Consider the following 7,769-nt stretch of genomic DNA (forward strand, 5'->3'; position numbering starts at 1 on the left):
CCCCCCAAGTGTAACAGTGCAAAAATTACTTACAGCTACAGCTTCAGCAGTATGTACACCCCCTTCCCCTAAGTAACAGTACAAAACACACCTACAGCTACAGATGTATGTATACACCCCCCCCCCCCCACCCCCAATGTAACAGTGCAAAACACACTAATTACAGCTACAGATTCAGCAGTATGTACACCCCCCCCTCTCCCCCAACCTGTAACAGTGCAACAAGAAGGGCAAAGCCCATACGACTCACATGCTTGACCTTGACCTTTACATGACCTTGACCTTCAAGGTCAAATAACTAAACCTAGCAATGACATCATACACTCAGAACTGCTTTACACATTTTTCCTACCAAAATACATGTGACCTTGACCCCAGGTCAAGGTCATCCAAGGTCATGCAACACAAAGCTGTTAATTCAAGACATAGGAAGTACAATGGTGCTTATTGGCTCTTTCTACCATGAGATATGGTCACTTTTAGTGGTTCACTACCTTATTTTGGTCACATTTCATAAGGGTCAAAGTGACCTTGACCTTGATCATATGTGACCAAATGTGTCTCATGATGAAAGCATAACATGTGCCTCACATAATTGTTAAGTTTGAAACAGTTATCTTCCATAGTTCAGGGTCAAGGTCACTTCAAAATATGTATACAATCCAACTTTAAAGGACCCTTGCGACCTTGACCTTAAAGCAAGGTCAACCAAACTGGTGTCCAAAGATAGGGCTTACATTGCCCTGTATAGCATACATAGCTAAGGTTGCCATTCTCGATAACTTCAGAAAAAAATGCGAAAATGTGAAAAATGGTCATTTTTAAGGGCAGACCGGGTAGGCAAAATGAGTTATTTTTGGTCTCATACACCTTTTTGGGGTTGTTGCATTTTTCACACCTTTGAACATCCTGGAATGCATTCAATAATCTGCTTTTGTCATTTTAGACATGTATTCATGTAAATAAAACCATTTTCAAACCGATGTTTTGTTGTTTTTTTCTGTGTTTTATCAAAAAAATCGAAAAAATGGTCAACTTTGGATACTCCGTGCTGGTAAATGTGCGCACATGACATGACCCTTCGCTGTTCAAACTGTGTGGAAATTTCCGTTCTTCAAGATGACGTCATCACCGTTGGGGAATTTCCGTTGACATAGGCACAAAGAGAGAGAATTCGTTCCAACCGAAACCCCGGAATTAATATATGCAAATATATGTAGGTCAAAGGCATTTGGCGCAAGCGCAGTAGACAACTTATCAGTCCCCCGGTGTCAACAAATCCATGACGTTTTCACCGATTCAGCAGCATTTTTCAAAGTTTTGAGCTGCGGAGAACAACCCTAACATTGGAAATGTTCGGCATAGTGGCAAGAAATATCAGAGAAAGATGAACCAGCAGCAGCGAACAGTAGAAGGAAGTAACAACACTCCGAAATGAACCAACATTATCGTATTGAAGCAGACGACATTCTAAGATTCTTGACTCGACGAGGTGGGTTTTGCTTCTTTCTCTTTTCGATCTTGTTTGTTTGACAACGTGATTTATTGCACATTGTTATGTTGTTGTTGTTGTAAGAATGTGTTAGGGTTTGCAGGTAAATGATAAACAGTTTGTGTCTGAAGTATTTTGCGTGTTTCTTGATCCAATTTACTGACCATGCCGCCGCCGCATCCCCCCCCCCCCCCCCCCTCCCTCGATCATCTCTGTGATATCGTCTTCACAACCCCTATTTTATTGTTCTTCGCTGGCCAGTCCTTGAGAGCTTACTATGGTGTAACATGTCATCATTATTCTTTGTCTGGGGTCAAACTGAGAAGCAGCATCTGATCGATGTACGACTGACACAGTTTCTGTTTCTGGTCATTGACCGTAGGAAAATAAGTACCCTACTAGAGAGCGTTCTCTAATTCTAAAGGATTGGTTTACACCAGCATGGCTGACCAACCTATCATTGACAGCAATATTGTTGTCAAATCTTTTCCATTAACTAAGGAATAAAAAAATAGATCCAATTTACTTCACCAAAGAAAAAAAAAAAGAGTTAAACTAAAGGACTGGGGATGCAACTCATGAATCAAAAGCATAAAGATCACCTGCAAACAGTGCTAGGTTTAGGAAATCTGAAAATGTATACACACACACAGAACACACACAAAACAGACAACAGACAAGAAACAAGCAAATACATAGCAAGTGTGATGAAATAAATTAATTTTAAAAGAAAAATATGAAAAGAAAGAAAGAAAGAAAGAAAATAATTCAGCTAGTTTCAGTATTAGTTCCTGTGTGTATGTGATTGTGTGGTTACTCAAATCCCATAGTAAACTTGACATGTAAATTTTGTGATAGGGGCCAATTAATGAATGTCTTTTGTGTGTGTGTGTGTGTTCGTCAACCGACATATGTGGGTACGAGCCGCTGAGGTGGTTGTAAGAAAACCCGCCTGGTTCAGTGGTTGGGGGCTGATTGGGATTTCTGATTTACCGGCCTAGCCAAAAAGTTGAGGTACACCCCATGTAACATGGTCATTTGCAAAATAAAGTACAAGCACTTGTTGACGTTTATATTGAGTCTTAAATTTTGCAGCTTATTACAAACAAAAACCATGGACAGTTGTATCAAATATTAAATCAGTGTTTGTGTATTTATTAGGTTGGAGCAAGGGGAGAGCCAGTCCTCCTGTGGTGGCAGCGAGGAGAAAGATTGACCTGATGGAAAAGTTTGCTAAACCGGAACTACCCTCTTCCACAGCAGAAACATCAGCTTTGCCATCTTCTGACCAACCATAAGAAGATACAGATACTTTGCCATCTTCTGACCCATCACAAGCAGATATGGATACTGGTACTGTGCAACGTCACTCCGCTGACATGTGTTGGGCTTTTGTCAACATTGATCAGCTCAATCTATTGCTGAAAGGTCTATATCCTGTACTGAATGCTTGTCTGATAGCAGTCTGATTATGAAAGAAGGTGATGCATCAGCCCAAGGATTTGCACAGGCCCTGCATCTGGAGTGCATATGAGTGTCCATTCAAGTCTGCAGTTGTTTACTCTTCTCCCGGTGTTTGCAACGCTTCGGGTGGTAAAGTTGCATTTTAAATAATCCGTGTATGACCATGTTGGTACATGGAAAGGGACATTCAGCTTTACAGAAATTTGCTGCAGTGTTAGGATTGAGCACAGAAATATTGTAATTAAAATGTTGCAACTTTTGAATGGCTTGATAGCTTTGTTCCATTTGTGTATATATAATTATGTAATGTTGTTGATGATTTGTGAAGCATCATTTCTATGCAATGGAATAAGAAATCAGTGCATCCGTTGGGTTTTTATGAATCTGACAGTTTGGTTTTGATCAATATTTTCATATCAGCACAAACACAGATAATTGACTTTTTTAATGTTTTCATATGATTTTTTTTAAATAAAAAAAATCTGATAATTTGATTATCAAATCATTTCCCCTTCATAGTTAAAGTGTTATTCTGGTTAAAAAAAACCACCCCATTAATTCAAGCTCTACTGTGGTACTAGTTTACCGGGGTACTAGTGAGACTCTTTTACATGCTGTTTTCTCTACATGTAATTTGAGACAAAATGTGGTAATTAAAATGTAACTTTTGAATGGCAAGATGGATTTGTTCCAATTTTGTATATGTTGTTTATAATTTGTGAAGCACCATTTCTGTGCATGGAATAAGAATACAGTGGATTCCTTGTGTTTTTATGAGTCCGACAGTTTCGTTTTGATTCATATCTGCACTAACATAGATGAGTTTTCAAATGATTTTTTTAAAAAAAGTCTGGATAATTTGATCGTCAAATCATTTCCCCATCATAGTAAAGTGGTTATTCTTATAAAAACATATCAATTCAGGCTGCACTGTGCTACTAGTTTGAGGTACTGGTTGGAATCTTTCAAATGCTGTTTTCTCTGAATGTAATTTTCAGACAAACATCTGTAATTAAAATGTTGCAACTTTTGAATGGCTTGATGGATTTGTTTCATTTTTGTTTATGTTGTTTATGATTTGTAAAGCGTCAGTTTTGTGTATGGAATAAGAGTTAAGTGCATTGGTTGGGTTTTTATGAGTCTGACAGTTTGGTTCTGATTCATGTTTTCATATCGGTACAAACAAAGATGGTTGTTTTCATATGATGTACATGTATATAAAAAAAATCCTGATAATTTGATTGTCAAATCCTTTTCCCTACATAGTAAAGTGGTCATTCTGATAAAAACATATGAATTCAGGGTGCACTGTGCTACTGGTTTTTTTATGTACTGGTTCAAATCTTTAAAATGCTGTTTTCTCTGAATGTAATTTTCAGACAAAACGCTACAATTAAAATGTTGCAACTTTTGAAAGGCTTGATGGATTTGTTCAGTTTTTGTATATGTTGTTTATGAGTTGTACAGCATCAGTTCTGTGTATGGAATAAGAGTTCAGTGCATTGGTTGGGTTTTTATGAGTCTGACAGTTAGGATTTCATGTATTTTTCTTATCAGAACTGAACCGGTAACTGAAAATGCTAAATTAAAATAATATATTGCTTAGAAATGCTTTTCGATACACAGAATTATTAAACACACACATATTGCTGCAAAGAAGAAAAATTGGATCAAAACATGCACTGGTTCACAAACTGCAACATTTTAAAAAAAGCACATTTTATAACGTTTTTCTCACATTTTGGTGAATAAAACCTCCAAAAATTGCTTTTCACTCAAAATTTAAAATGGTTTCCCTTAATTAGGTTATTCTGCTTGCAAAAATCAAACAAGCAGCAAGCTGTTTCAAAAAGAAAAAAAAAGTGCTTGCCTACCCTGTCACAATTACGGCCCCTGTGACCTTGAACTTGAAGTGAGGTCAAGTTGCCGCACATGTTTTTTGAGATCTTGTAACCATACACCATCAGGCCACATCAGGTGTTGATAGACTTAATAGTGTCCAAGAAATATCCAACGTTAAAGTTTTCCGGACGGACGGACGCCGGGACGGACGGACGGACGGACGGACGACTCGGGTGAGTACATAGACTCACTTTTGCTTCGCATGTGAGTCAAAAAACACCTACAGCTACAGCAGTATGTACACCCCCCCCCCAACTGTAACAGCACAAATCGCACCTACTGCTACAGATACAGCAGTGTGTACAACCCCCCCTCCCCACCTCCCCCCAGTGTAACAGTGCAAAACACACATACAGCTGTATGTACAACCCACAACCCCCCCCCCCCCTCCACTGTAACAGTACAAAACTCATTTACAGCTACAGATTCAGAATTATGTACACCCCCCTCCCCCCGCTGCCACCACTGTAACAGTACAAAACATACCTACGGCTTCAGATACAGCAGTATGTACAACACTCCCCCCCCTTCCCCCGTGTAGAGTCCAAAACACACCTAGAGCTACAGATACAGCAGTATGTACAACACTCCACCCCCTTCCCCCGTGTAGAGTGCAAAACACACCTAGAGATACAGATACAGCAGTATGTACAACCCCAACCCCACCCCCCACCCCCCACCCCTGTGTGCAAAACACACCTACAGCTAAAAAAAACAGCAGTATGTTCAACCCCCTCTCCCCCCTACTGTAACAGTACACAACACACCTACAGCTACAGATACAGCAGTATGTTCAACTCCCCCCCCTCCCCCCCTACTGTAACAGTACATAACACACCTACAGCTCCAGATACATCAGTATGTATACCCCCCCCCCCCCCCCCCAAGTGTAACAGTACAAAACACATGCACCTACAGCTACAGATTCAGCAGTATGTACAACCCCCCCCCCCCCCCCCCCCCCAGTGTTACTGTGCAAAACACACCTACAGCTACAGATTCGGCAGTAGGTACACCCCCCCCACCCCCCCCCCCCCCCCCCCCAAGTGTGCATCAGTGCAAAACACACCACCAGCTACAGATAGATCAGTATGTACAACACCCCCCCCCAAGTGTTACAATGCAATACACACCTACAGCTACAGATACATCAGCATGTACACCCCCCCCCCCCCCCAAGTGTAACAGTGCAAACCACACGTACAGCTACAGATTCAGCAGTATGTAAAAAACAAAATCACTTACTAGCTCCATCCGTCGGTTGTCCTCGAGTTGACGTCGGCGGCTCTGATTGTCACTGCCAAGTCTCTGACTGGCTACACAACTATTGAACTATCACCGCCACCACGTGGCACTGGGACCAGCACTCAGATTGAGATCCCGAGGCGACATTCGTCTCGGATAACATATCATCAATGTGCTGTTCAACATTCGCAAGAATGTCTCTTCTTTCGATATTAACTTGAACTAAGAAAACAAATAAAATTCGCTCACGTGGGAAAGTAGCAGCCATGTTCATCTTGTTTACCGTAAGGAAAGCTATTTGAGTAATTCAAGTATATATGATGGCGTATTTTTAAAATGTAAAACTCATGGTTTGAGCTCATGCTGTATTTGATTGCAAATATACAAACAAAACTTACAATTAATTATTCTACTCCTATGTGAAAAAGTCAACAAATATGAATAATTTAGTTTCGCATTTGCAGGGTCATGTCACGCCGTTGACGGCCCGACGTTTGAACAGGGGACGTAACAAATGTTAAAATAATGATAATAAATTTGTTATCTCCCGTAACTCTGCATATTTTTATCGACAGCAACATTGCGTCGGGCCGATGTCGGGGTTTATTACGTACATTTGCCGAGTTTTACACAGTCAAAACGATATCGGCGCTACAACGGACGTCGACACACGACATATGACGACGTCACCCGACTGAAATCGTCAGTCGGCCGACGAAAGCTTGCTAGCTGGGTTATGCTGATAGGGTCTTTATTTTATAAGAGAGGAAGTCTTAAATTGGGGGGGGGGGGGGGGGGGCATGTTTCTTTATCTAAAGCCATTCCGAGTCTCCGCCTTTCTCGCCGAAGCATGTTTGTTTGGCTGAATGCCGCACATGAATTCAGGATTTCCAAAAGATTCTCCTGTCGAACCACCATTTTGGAAGGAGAAGTAAAGCTAGGGTTATTCAAATCGGGTAAAGGTAGTCACTAGGTTGGCGCAAGATTGAGTGGTATCGTACTTTCCTACTGGAAATCCACCCAGGTGTATTCCTTATATATACAGGGAAAATGCTGACAGGGAATGCACCCACATTTGGTCGACATAGACCCTGAAGTCCAGCGTTACTTTGGCAAGGAAGCATCAGTTCAGTCGTATATTCAAGTATATGCGAAAGCTGGGCCCAGGAAAAGGAATTAAATCGTTAATTTGTGTAACGATATCAGGTTTACCTAAAATCAGCTTTGGCATTCGATAGATCTCTCTGAGACTGAAACGTTGTTTTCTGGTCAAATTAAAGAGATAAAAAAATCATCGCTATGTTCTAGTGAAACAAAAATGAGGCTCCTGTGCGCATCAAAGCTGTTTAATTTACTTTAAATGGTGTAAAGAAATCTAACGCTCATAATTTGTTGTGTGGTATACATACATGTACCGGGCCTGTCAAACTTTGTACAGGCTTGTTACTTCCTTGAAGTTACTCGGCTGGTTGGCGCGCGATGATTTTGCCATCCCTGGACATGCAAAATGCGGTTTAACAGGAGGACTTTCTCATTACTTTGACTTTGAAAACTAAAGAAAAGGATAGAAAGATATCATATTTTACCAATAGGGCTATTCTTCTTCTTCTTAATTTTCTTGAGGAAATCCCTGTACACAGACGGGCACGGTTGGCCTAGTGGAAAT

At 40.7% G+C, this 7,769-nt stretch overlaps 1 long non-coding RNA gene across 1 annotated transcript; it reads left to right on the forward strand.

Annotated features, from left to right (window-relative positions):
* Nucleotides 1-821: 821 nt before the first annotated feature.
* Nucleotides 822-4,372, forward strand: LOC138975213 (uncharacterized). The gene is made up of 2 exons (XR_011458552.1): nucleotides 822-1,492; nucleotides 2,654-4,372. It is a non-coding gene; the product is annotated as an uncharacterized lncRNA (long non-coding RNA).
* The last annotated feature ends 3,397 nt before the right edge of the window (nucleotides 4,373-7,769 follow it).

This window comes from Littorina saxatilis, linkage group LG9, assembly GCF_037325665.1.
Source record: "Littorina saxatilis isolate snail1 linkage group LG9, US_GU_Lsax_2.0, whole genome shotgun sequence".
NCBI lineage: Eukaryota > Metazoa > Mollusca > Gastropoda > Littorinimorpha > Littorinidae > Littorina > Littorina saxatilis.